General features: G+C 53.8%; 1 pseudogene; it reads right to left on the bottom strand.

Annotated features, from left to right (window-relative positions):
• Positions 1–3,259: 3,259 nt before the first annotated feature.
• On the bottom strand, positions 3,260–11,909 carry LOC135441376 (Fc receptor-like protein 3; annotated as a pseudogene).
• Between the last annotated feature and the right edge of the window lie 557 nt (positions 11,910–12,466).

Here is a 12,466-nt window from a genome sequence, read left to right as displayed (position 1 = left end):
TCGCTCCTGCCTCAGCTGCTGCTCCAGCTCGGCATTCCTGGCCGATCAGCGGGAAGCAGCGGCCATATGGCACAGGCACTGACTTATCCCCAGCACCGGGAAAAACCTTCCGGGCAGCCTACAAAGCTCCTTGTGGACAGAGCTGGCAGCATCTGATCCCTTAATTGTATCCAGTGCTGCCTTGTGTAGCCCAAAATCCCCAGGAGAGGCTGCGGAGGCTTGTGTTTGTGAACAGGGATGCTTTAGGAGCACGGCTTGTAATAAGTAACAATATATTTGTTCACTAATAGCTAGATGATGATTTAAATTAAAAAAAACAATAGCTAAAATAGCTTTTGTAGAATATCTATAGGGCTGTATGGGAAACTTATAAGAAGTGTTTAAGTTACAACCCCCCCCTTGATAACTGGATACAGCCACATCTGGAAATAATTACTAACCCTGTAGAATTGCTTGCTCTGCAAAAATTCTACCCTATAGATGTAGGAGACTTTCTGAAACACATATGGTAACAATTATTAACCTTGCAAGAATGTTGAGCTTAAAAAAAATTAGACTTATAGGTATGCCTTATAAGGAAAGTGGCCAAAGAGGAAGACTTGGGGCCTTCATCCCACGACCACCAGAAAGCAGAAAAAAGACCCCTAGCAACAGGAGGAGCACGCGCAGAAAACAGACCACGTCATCCAAGAATCTGAAAAAAGGACAATAAAAAGCAAACTCAAAAGGGCGGAGGTGTGGGCCTAAGGGAGCGAAGTCTCCGGGCTGCCCAGCGCTGAATCTTGCTTATTCTTGCTTGCATAATAAAGATTATGGTACAATTCTTAAATTCGGTCGATTCGTCTATTACATGGCTGAACTTTAGGAACCCTGGCCCTAATTACAACGCCTCCTTAAGGGTCTGCAGCACCCAGAGCAGAACAGGAGCATTGGCCTAATCAGCTCCAGTTGTGCCCCATTTTGCCGTCCCAAGGCACTGCTCCCATCCCAGGCTGTCCCTGTGCTCCAGCTACTGCTGCAGAGCCCTCGGGGCTCTGACTCTGCTCTCTTCTTCCTCCTTCTCATCCCCCTGTGGCTTTTGTGTTGGGACCAGGAGTGGCCAGGAAGAGCAGGGACTCCAAAAATGTTCTGCAGTCCCCTGAGCTCCTCAACATCCCAGAGGAATTCAACATTCCCAGAGATGCTGTGCCCAGGCTGAAAGAGGAAAAGGGAGTGAAAGGCTGCGAACTTGCAGGAATTCTGGCATGAAGCCACCAGAGGTGCTGCTGTGGACCTGCAACCTGCCTGGAGTCAGGTTCTGCCTTCCTTCCATTTGGGATCATGGAGAGTGGTCATGGGTGTTGTGCAGGGCATGTGCCTGGCCCCGGGACACTGATACGCATCCAGGGGGCACTGGGATCCAACCTGCTGCGTTGGTGGCTTCTGCCCGCTGCCGGTGGTGGTGCCGTGACTGATTGGTGCCCGTGAGTTTGCAAAAGGAGCGATTTCCCCTCCTCCCTCCTGTCCGAGGCCGCCATGGCCCCTGAGGGGATGGAGCTGGACTGGGGCGCCCCCTGCTGGGCGGGAGTGCTCCCTGCAGCGCCCCCTGCTGGCCGCGGTTAGAACTGCACCAAGGATGAACAAAGAGCACTGAGAAGAAGGAAATGTTCTGGTTTTGTATTGTTTGTTCTGTTCTTTTTTATAAATTTCCTCATAAAGAATGTTTATTCCTTTTCCTACCCTTTTGCATGGATGCCCCATCATTTTTGAAATAAAAATGCTTTTAGAGTTTGGTCTTCTTATTCTAGAAAGGTTTCCACTTTCCTTGGCAGATATTTCTCCCGCATACCAAGATGCTTAACAACTCCTGGGTTTCAGCGTGCATAGGACAGACACTCCCAGAGGACACATGGTCAGGGACTTGGCCACCTCATGCTCTGCCTTTTAAGCCAGTTGGGTCACCAAAAGTGCTCTCCCCAGCTGGCATTTCTGGTTACCCAGCCACTCAGGAGTTGGCTTTAGCAGAGCATCACACTGCCCCCAGTGTACAATGGCTGACAGACTCATGGACAGACAGGGTCCTGTCTCAGCAAAAGCAAGGCCTGGCCCACCCCTGCCATACACAGGTGTTCCAAAATGTCTTCAGACATAAAACTTTTCTTGTTGCTGACACCCCCACCCTGTGCCATAGCCTAATCCTGACTGCCCTGGAAAAGGGGAAGCTCTGGACCCCCCACAGGGCCTTTGTGACATCCTCGTGTGGGGAACATTGCAGAGTAGGGGTTTGGGACAGGGACACGAGAATCCAGAGACTCTTGAAGGCCACTTTGGCCATCAGAGCAAGGAAGGTCCAGGGCCCTGTCCTCGACAAACAAAGCCTAAAAACTCTCCCCAGCAGGTTTCTTCCACCTTCCTAGGATTCCTCCTTCCTACCCTTGGGACTGTGAACCTTGTTTCTGTTGCTGTTGGTTTTATTCTTTCTCGTTGCTGTTTCAGGAAATTGTTCTTTCAGCCTTTTGGGGTCTTTGTGCCTCCACGGGTAGGGGGAGGGACAGTTTTTAGTGGCAGCATACACACAAGTGGGTGCCCATGGGTGGGTCCCCCAGTGCCCCCCAGTTCCCCCCAGTGTCACAGCACATTCCCGTAGATGTCACCGGGTTCCCATGGTTGTCCTTGGGATCCCCACAGCTCCACGTAGGTTTCCTGGGGATCCTGGGGGACAGTGACATTGGGGGACCCTGCAAAAGACACCAGTTGTAGGGACCAAGGTGGGAGTTGACACAAGTGGGTGACGTGTCACTGTCCCCCCCATCACTGTACTCACACCGTGCCTGTTTGCTGCTCACAACGTGGGTGTATGGAACCCTCCCCGCCTTGGGGGGTGCTGTTGGATCTGGGGGAGCCCTGTGGGGATAAAGACAATGAGTGGAAGAGGCTGGAGAGTTGTGGGGTGGGGTAATAGGGGACTCATGGCTGGAGAGCTCCACTAACCTTTCTTGTTGCTTCCTGGCAGCTGCAAAAAAGAGGGGAGGGGTGACTGTGAGGTCCCAGGGCCCAGATCCCTCTAAGGAACCCTGTACCCTCCTGCGACCCTCATTTTCTCTCAGGATCCTCAAGCATCCCTGAAGCCCCTCAGAATTCATGAACCTCTCCAGTGTCCCAGGACGACTTAGCCTCAAGAACCCAAAGGCCAGCAGGAACAGAGACCCTCCAAAAGCCCCCAGGGCCCATGAAAGAAACCCCAGCATCCCTGCAGGACACTCCAGCACCTCCCCAAACCCTACAGGACCCCTGGGAAAGGTCACAATTCTGGGGCTGTGGGTGCTGCCCTATTGCTCCCCAAATCTGGGAGCCTCTACAGCTCCCTGGGACCCCCATCCCCCCATTGTCACCCACCCACACGGTGCCACCAATGCCAGGCCACAATGGCACCCACGAGCACGAACAGGAACAAAAGGGCCCCACCGACCCCTGCGGCCACTGCAAGAAACAGAGGGGGACACATCAGGATCACCCATCACCCCAGGTGTCCTGTACTCCCTGGTGACCCCATGTGACCCCACTGTGACCCTTTGTCCCCACGGTGTCACCTCCAGGACAAGCTCGGGGCTGGGTGCCTGGAACACATGGTGCCCGTCCTGTCCCAGCTGGTTGGTGGCCACGCACTGGTAGGTGCCTGAATGTCCCACACTGATGTCCCTGAGCTCCAAGAGGGGACTCTGAGCCACCTCCTGCCCGTTGTGCAGCCAGGTGAAGGTGACAGGGGCTGAGCCCACCTGCACTGAGCAGCGCAGGGTCACGTTGTCACCAGCACGCACCTCATGTGCCAGAGGACATGGGGTGATGGTGGCATTGGCCACAGGCACTGTGGGGACAGAGACAAGGCTGAGGCCACAGGGAGGGGCTGGCAGCCAGTGTGGGGGGATAGGGACAGGAGGGGATGAGTGTGATCGGGGATAGTGGGGACATGGATGTGTGCAGGCAAGGGGAGTGGTGGAAGGACCCAAGAAAGGTGTCTGGGGGACATGCAGGTGCCCAGGCAGGGGACCCTAGGAGGATGTGGGGGCTCCCTGTGCCCATCCCTGCACTCACTGCACACCGTGATGCAAAGCTGGGCACTGCTCTTCTGCACAGCCCCACCCTCGGAGCACACCTGGCAGCTGTAATTCCCCGAGTGGGAGACCCCCACGGCGGGCACCAGCAGCTGTGGGGACCCCTGCGGGCCCCCTACCACCTGCCTGTCCTTGTAGAACACGTGCAGGAGGGGGCCTCGGGGCCACAGGTGGCTGGGGGTGCTGAGGCAGCTGAGAGTCAGGGGGAGCTGAAGGATGGCTCAGCGGGACCCTCCACCACCTGCACAAGGAGCAGCTCAGGGCAGGAGATTGGAGGCAGTGGGGACAGTGACCCCAAGTCCTTGGGGAGGGGCTGTGGGGTTCTCACCATGCATTGTCACTGTCACCGGTGCGGACACCACCCACTGCCTGTCTTTCAGCCAGCCCCTGCAGTGGTAGCGCCCACTATGGTGCGGCTGCAGAGGGAACAGGGTCAGCTCTGTCCCATTTCGGAGCTCCACCAGCTGCTTCTCCTCACGGTAGAAGGACACCCAGGTCACCAGGTTGTTCCACCGGTCCCGGCAGCGCAGTGTCACCCTGTCCCCCTCCAGCAGTGGCCTTGCTGGCACTTGCAGCACCAGCCAGTCTGGGGAACCAGTAGGTCCTGTCACATCAGGAGGGCTTGGAGGGTCCTGAAGGCACCACCCAATAGCGACCCCCACATTGGGTCGCAGCCAGCACACAAGGGGTCCCCAATTCCAATACAGGGGCCCCTCCACACTGGCATGCTTTGGGATGTCCCCATATGCAGGGGATGTGCTCTTGTCACACAGGAGGTGACCCATGGAGGGGAGCCCACCCAGAGCCCTCGGGGTCCCTGCAGGTGCCAGGCTGGGGACACTCAACCCCCCTTACCATCTAAGACTCTCATGGGGAGGCTGAGCCCAGTGCCGGTTCTGTTACACTCGTAGGTGCCATTCTCAGTGACAGTGAGGCGGTCAGGTCCTTCCTGCCACCAACGCTGCCCGTCTTTGTACCAGGTGGTGGCACCGGCAGTCCCCGAGCCCTGGCAGGTCAGTGTCACCCGGTCCCACAGCGCCGCCGGCCTCCATGGGGGCTCCACCAGGAGCTGGGTGGTCTGGGCATCTGTGGGTGATAGGGGACACCAGCCTGCCAAGGGCAGCGTGGGGCTGGGGACAGCAGGGTGGGGCCATGGCATCCCCCGAGGACTCACCAGCGAAGCTGAGGGTCTGGGCTGGAAGGGAGAAGGGACAGGGCTCAGTGGGGGTGACTGTCGGTACAGCAGAACCCAGAGCTTGGGTTTTGGCATCATCCCCAGATTTCTCCTGTGGGGACACCAGAGTGGCACGGACCTCTCAGGAACTGGGGCTCCAGGGCCACCTTAGGCTGAGGCAGGACACAGGGACACAATGGGCACCCTGGGAATGGGAATGCCAGGACCATCTCATGCCAGCAGAGGTCACCCCCACCAGTTCCATGGTCTCTGTACCTAGGGCCCATCTGCATGGTTCTTTTCCCCTAATTCCTGTCCTGGACCCCTGGCACCCTGTTCATGTCCCCACACCTTCACCAGTCCCATGATGCCTCCCCAAATTCCATCCTCCTTTTATTGTCCCCATGCTCCTTAACCCCCTCTCCTGTCCCTAAAGCCTCCTCACGACCCTGGTCACCTCATGCATTGACTCTCCTGGCACGGGGGACTTCAGGGGACCCTGCAGCCCCCCTCTGTCCCCTCCCCACCAGTCTCTATCTACCTCACCACGGTTCATCCCCGGAGTGTCAGGCCCGTGCCCGGGGCACTCACCCCACAGGAGCAGCGCCACCTTCCCGCCCATCCTGGTGTCCCCAGCCATGTGCACTGGCTGTCACTCACTGCTGTGGCCACCGCTCCCCTGGGTGGTGGATCTTCAGATGAAGGGGAAGGAAGTGAGGTCACGTCCGTCCCCATGTGTAGGTGGCCCTTGGTGGGGGCAGGGCGGGGACAGGATGGGGGCAGGAACTTGTGAGACATGGGGGTGATGGTGGGACATGGTGGGGACATGGTGTTGCCAGAATTTGGAGGCTGAGGCTATGTAGGGAGCCAGGGGTGGGTGTCCAGGGGATTGGAGTGCCCAGGGATGGGGTCCCAAGTGTTAGGTAGACTCAGACGAGGGGATGAGGGTCTATGAACAATGCGTGGCCTGCAGGGATTTCTGATCGTGGGATGGTGGCCAAGGATGGGGGTGCCAGGGTTAAAGGGGGCCCTGTGAGAATGGGGGTCCTGGGGGAATCAATGTCCCCAAGGCAAGGGGTGTCCCCGGATCTGGAATTACCAGGATGGGAACCTATGGAGATTGAAGCCCCAAGTGTTGGGTGGACTCATATTCAGGAATGAGGGTCCAAGAACAACTTGGCCTCCAGGGATTTGTGATCATGGGGTGGTGGCCAAGGGATGAGGGTGTCAGGGGAAAGGAGGGCCCTGTGAGAATTGGGGCTCTGTGAGAATGGGGGTCCTAGGGGAATCAATGTCCCCAAGAGAAGGGAGATCCCAAGGACTGGAATTAATCAGGATGGGGTTCCTTGGGGTTGGAGATCCTGGGGAAGTGCAGTCCAGGGATTGGGGGCTCCAGGGAAGGGGCGACTGAAAGAAATGGGGTCCCATGGTTGAGTTCCCAGGGGAATGGGGGTGCAAGGGATGGGCAGTGGCTGGAGGGGCACGGGGGTCACAGCCCTTCCCTGGGTGCCTCAGGTTTTGGGGTGACCTGGGGCCCAGCTTTTCCCCCTGTGCTGCTTGTTTTCTGGGCAAGCATCACATGGGGATTCTGGATAGCTCTAACTCTGTCCCTCCCCTGCCCTTGACATTTTCCTCTCTTTATTTCTCTATTTCCCTTATTTTTCTCACTTTTGTGCCAGGTCCCCTCAGCCCCAGTTCCTGGCTCAGCAATCCTGGGGAGCACCTGAGCAGAGAACAGGTTGGGGGTACACAGGGGATGGGAAAAATGGGGTGTGAGGGGTGCAGGGAAGGGTGGGGAGGCTTTGGGGAATGTCTGCTTGTGCTCCCTCAACACTTTAATTTTCCTTTTTCGGGACAAGCAGGAAGAGACCATTTGTGCTGAGAGTCAGATGAGAAAAGAGGGGTTTCTGTCCTGGGGGGGCACATCCAGGGGGGTCTTGTCCAGGGAGGATCTTGTTCTGGGAATGACCTGGATGAAATCAGTTCAGGGGGTGGCGCATCCTGGGGACCCCTGTGTCCTGGGTTGACTATATGATGCTTTTATCCCCAGTCGTCTCATTCTGTTTATGTTGAATAAGTTTTGTACCTTTAAGAGTGTTACAGAGAGTGAAGGGGGAGAGAGAAGAAGCGCGCAATTTGTTTTCAGACACTGCACTCACTCCTCCACGTTCCTGCTCCTGACTGTGTTGTCTGGGGACAGACAGCGGGACAGAGAGCTCTTCTTTTGCTTTTTAGTTAGTGTTAGCTAGCTGAGGCAAAGAAGTTCCCTGGACTGTTTTTTTTCCCTGTTCTTTGGACCTCTTGGAACTGCTCTGGACTGAACACCCAGGAGAGCACCGGCAGCTGCAGCTGTGGCCCACTGGGCCGGCCCTGGCCTGCGACAATTCCAGCACTGAGAGACTGATCAGAGACTGAGTGAGCTGCTGCTTGAACCCGGGGTTTTCTCAGTTTGTCATCTCTTTTAGAGTGGCAAGGGGTCTCATTGTTTTGATACTGTTTTGGGTCTTATTGTTTAATAAACAGGGGTTTTTTTTCCACCTTTCTCCAAGGAGGTATTTTTCTTTCCTCCCGGACCAGCTGGGGGGAGGGGCCGATTGGATCTGCTTTTTCCCACCGGAGCTCCTTTGGGGGGATTCTTCCCCAAATTTGCTCTAAACCTGGACAAATACATGAATTGGCGCCCAACGCGCGGATGGAAAATGTGGAAAAAAGCCCTATTAATTGTGTGTCTGTTGTTGTTAAAGCAGTTAGTAGCCATGATGCTTGGACCCCTGATGTCTCTGGTTGTGAAAGCCTCTGTATGGCTCTGGGCTCTAGACCTTTTTGAGGTTTCAATACCTTTCTGGTCATTAGGATTATTGTCCTTAACAAGTAATTTTTACAGTAGAGGGGTACGGATTGGAATAGCTGTTGTGCTGGCCTTGGTGATAATGATTTATAAAGCGTTCAAAAAGATACTGATCTCTGTTTACAGCATGTATGGTTTATGGTTTCTTCATCCTACCCTGCATCCCAGTTCCAGTGGTATGTTTTGGGAATTTATTAGTAACTACACTCAGTCTGTTAGAGGAGGAGTTAAGAATGAGACTTTCCAGCCTTCCCTTTCCCTCTTCTCCTTTGGATCGGTTATGTCACTTTTTGAGAATGTTCAGTTTCCCCTGAATGTTAAAGAGACCATCTTTCTGGTATTTAATTTGGTAAGTTTCCTCTATATGGTCTGCAGCTTCTCTAGAATGAGGGCTGAGATATCCAGAGGAGCTGGTGAGACCCCTGATCCAGAAGCAGATGCAGGCGTGAAAAATCCTGAGTGGGGTGGAGAATGGGAAAATATAGGCCAAACCCTGAAGGAATTTTCTGATCCTGTAGACTGGGATTTCCCACGGGAACAAATTCAGAACGCAGCAGAGGTGGGGAAATACCTAAAGGAGAAGTGCCATGACGATTCTAAGGAGAAAAGGCTAATTGCAATAAGCTGGGCCCTGGCCTATGCTTATCGCACTTTGTTAGATACTGTCGGGCAGCAGACAGAGGCAGGGGGGCAGGGAGATAAATCAGCTATCCCAGTCACTCGAGCTGTAGCCAACAGCCCAGGCTCGAAGCCAGCAGCCAGACCAGACAGTGAGCCTAAGCCAGCATCTAAGCCCATGGCTGTTGCTACCAGTACTAGAAGTGGGAAACGCACGGAAAAAACTGATCGACCAGTGGATGATGATGATGATGGTGATACAGGAGAAGGAACCTCAATGCCTCCTGACGTAAAATCAGGAGTCAAAACAGCAGGTGCAAGATCAGACGCAAATATTGAGTCTTATTCCCTGAAGGACCTTCGTGGCTTAAGGAAGGACTACACTCGAAGGTCTGATGAATCCATAATTAGTTGGCTGGTCCGTCTCTGGGATGCTGCAGGCGAGGCTACAATTTTGGATGGCACTGAAGCCAGGCATTTGGGATCCCTGTCACAGGATCCTGCCATAGATCAAGGAATGATGAGCGGGGCTAATCCACACAGCCTCTGGGAACGGGTCCTAAGAAGTGTAGCAAAGATACCTGTGCTCAGAAGATCTCTATATGCAGCACACCCAGTGGAAAACCATAGAACAAGGGATTCAACGCCTGTTGGAAATGGCAGTAGCTGAGATTGTCTTCTAAGATGATGGAAACATTGTAAATCCAGACTTGGTACCATGCACATCTGTGATGTGGAGAAAACTTGTACGACTTGGGCCACGAGAATATGCTTCTGCTTTAGCAATGATGAAGCAGGATGATGGTGAGGAGACTGTGCTGGATATGGCAAAGAAGCTCCGAGCGTATGCAGACACTGTGAATGGCCCAACACATGCCAGAATCGCAGCAGTGGAAACACGTCTTCAAAAATTAGAGGACAAGATAGAGGAGGGTCACAAGAAACTGAGGGAGGAGATTAAAGAGAGCTTTCTCCAAATCTCGGCGGTACAGATCAGAGGTTCTGGTACCCAACGCAGACGTTCCCCAGACGGCGAGAGAAGGTACATCCCACGAGCTGAGCTGTGGTTCTATTTGCGTGATTGTGGAGAAGACATGAGGAGATGGCATAGACAACCTACCTCTGCTCTGGCACAACGGGTGAGACAACTGAAGATTCAGAGAAGAAGTTCCAAAAGGGAAGCAGCTCCAGTGGCCAGTAACCAAACTGTCACATATGATGATAATGACAATATTTTTGATCCCTTGAAGGAACCTCCAAGACATATGCCCAGGGAAAGAAGGATAACCAGGCTTAGAGGGGCCCTGCCTCTAGCCAGGTAGAGGCTGGGGAAAACCGTGTTTTTTGGACTGTGTGGATTCGTTGGCCTGGCACATATGAACCACAAGAATACAAAGCTTTGGTTGACACTGGTGCACAATGCACATTAATCCCATCAAGACATGTGGGGACAGAGTCTGTTTCTATTGCTGGTGTGACAGGGGGATCACAGGATTTTACTTTGGTAGAAGCTGAGGTGAGCCTGACTGGAAATGAGTGGAAGAAACACTCTATTGTGACTGGCCCAGAGGCCCCATGTATTTTGGGCATAGACTACCTTCGAAGTGGGTATTTCAAAGACCCAAAGGGACTCAGATGGGCATTTGGAATAGCTGCTGTAGAGACAGAGGGTGTCAAGCAGTTGAAGAGCTTGCCTGGACTGTCAGACAGCCCATCTGCAGTAGGTCTCCTGAAGGTGGAAGAGCAACGAGTGCCAATTGCCACCTCAACAGTGCACCGCCGACAGTACCGAACGAATCGAGATGCTGTGATCCCCATCCATAAGATGATCCGAGAGCTGGAGAGCCAAGGGGTGGTCAGCAAGACCCACTCACCCTTCAACAGCCCCATCTGGCCTGTGCGAAAATCTGAAGGAGAATGGAGATTGATGTGGACTATCGTGCATTGAATGAAGTGACCCCACCCTGAGCGCTGCTGTGCCGGACATGCTGGAACTCCAGTACGAGCTGGAGTCCAAGGCAGCAAGGTGGTACGCCACTATAGACATTGCCAATGCATTTTTCTCCATTCCTCTGGCAGCAGAATGCAGGCCTCAGTTTGCTTTCACCTGGAGAGGCGTGCAGTACACCTGGAACCGATTGCCCCAGGGGTGGAAGCACAGCCCCACCATCTGCCATGGACTGATCCAGGCTGCACTGGAAAAGGGTGAGGCTCCAGAACATCTGCAATATATTGATGACATCATTGTGTGGGGGAAGACAGCAGCAGAGGTGTTCGAGAAAGGGGAGAAAATTATCCAGATTCTCCTAAAAGCTGGCTTCGCCATCAAGAAGAACAAAGTCAAGGGACCTGCTCAAGAGATCCAGTTTCTGGGAGTGAAGTGGCAAGACGGACGGCGTCAGATTCCCACCGATGTCATCAACAAGATCACAGCAATGTCTCCACCCACCAATAAGAAAGAGACACAAGCTTTCCTAGGCGCCATAGGTTTTTGGAGGATGCATATTCCTGAATACAGTCAGATCGTGAGCCCTCTCTACCTGGTCACCCGTAAGAAGAACACTTTCCACTGGGGCCCAGAGCAGCAACAAGCCTTTGCACAGATCAAGCAGGAGATTGCTCGTGCAGTAGCCCTTGGCCCAGTCAGGACAGGACCAGAGGTGAAGAATGTGCTCTACTCTGCAGCCGGGAACCATGGCTTGTCCTGGAGCCTTTGGCAGAAGGTGCCTGAGGAGACTCGGGGTCGACCACTGGGATTTTGGAGTCGAAGATACAGAGGGTCTGAAGCCAATTATACTCCAACAGAGAAAGAAATCTTGACTACCTATGTAGGAGTCCAGGCCGCCTCAGAGGTAATAGGCACTGAAGCACAACTCCTCCTGGCACCCCGACTACCAGTACTGGGGTAGATGTTCAAAGCAAAGGTTCCCTCTACGCACCATACCACCAGTGCTACATGGAGCAAATGGATTGCTGTTATCACACAGCGCACCCGTATTGGAAAACTGAATCGCCCTGGGATTCTGGAAATAATTACAAACTGGCTGGAAGGTGAAAACTTTGGTCTCTCTGATGAAGGGGAACAAGAAGTGACACGAGCTGAAGAAGCTCCACCATACAACCAGCTGTCAGCAGAACATACACGCTATGCTCTCTTTACTGATGGTTCATGCCACATTGCGGGAATGAACCGGAAGTGGAAAGCAGCCGTATGGAGCCCCACAAGACCGGTCGCAGAGGCCACTGAAGGACAAGGTAAATCAAGTCAACTTGCTGAACTCAAAGCTGTTTAACTGGCCCTGGACATTGCTGAGAGAGAGAAGTGGCCAAAGCTCTACCTTTATACTGATTCATGGATGGTAGCCAATGCTCTGTGGGGATGGCTGGAGAGGTGGAAAAAGGCTAACTGGCAACGTAGAGGAAAGCCAATTTGGGCTGCTGAAGAGTGGAAAGACATTGCTACCAGGGTAGGGAAGCTGCCTGTGAAGATCCGCCATGTGGATGCTCATGTTCCCAAGAGTAGAGCTAATGAGGAGCACCAAAACAATGAGCAGGTAGACCAAGCGGCAAAGATAGGGGTGTCCAAAATAGACCTAGATTGGGAACATAAAGGAGAGTTATTAGCTCGATGGGCCTATGATGCCTCAGGCCACCAGGGCAGAGATGCCACCTATAAGTGGGCACGAGACCGAGGGGTGGATCTAACCATGGACAGTATTTCTCAGGTTATCCATG

This window comes from Zonotrichia leucophrys, unplaced genomic scaffold (genome assembly GCF_028769735.1).
Source record: "Zonotrichia leucophrys gambelii isolate GWCS_2022_RI unplaced genomic scaffold, RI_Zleu_2.0 Scaffold_265_71535, whole genome shotgun sequence".
Taxonomy (NCBI): Eukaryota; Metazoa; Chordata; class Aves; order Passeriformes; family Passerellidae; genus Zonotrichia; species Zonotrichia leucophrys.
The sequence above is the reverse complement of the archived record's forward strand: the minus strand, read 5'-3'. Positions and strand labels throughout refer to the sequence as shown.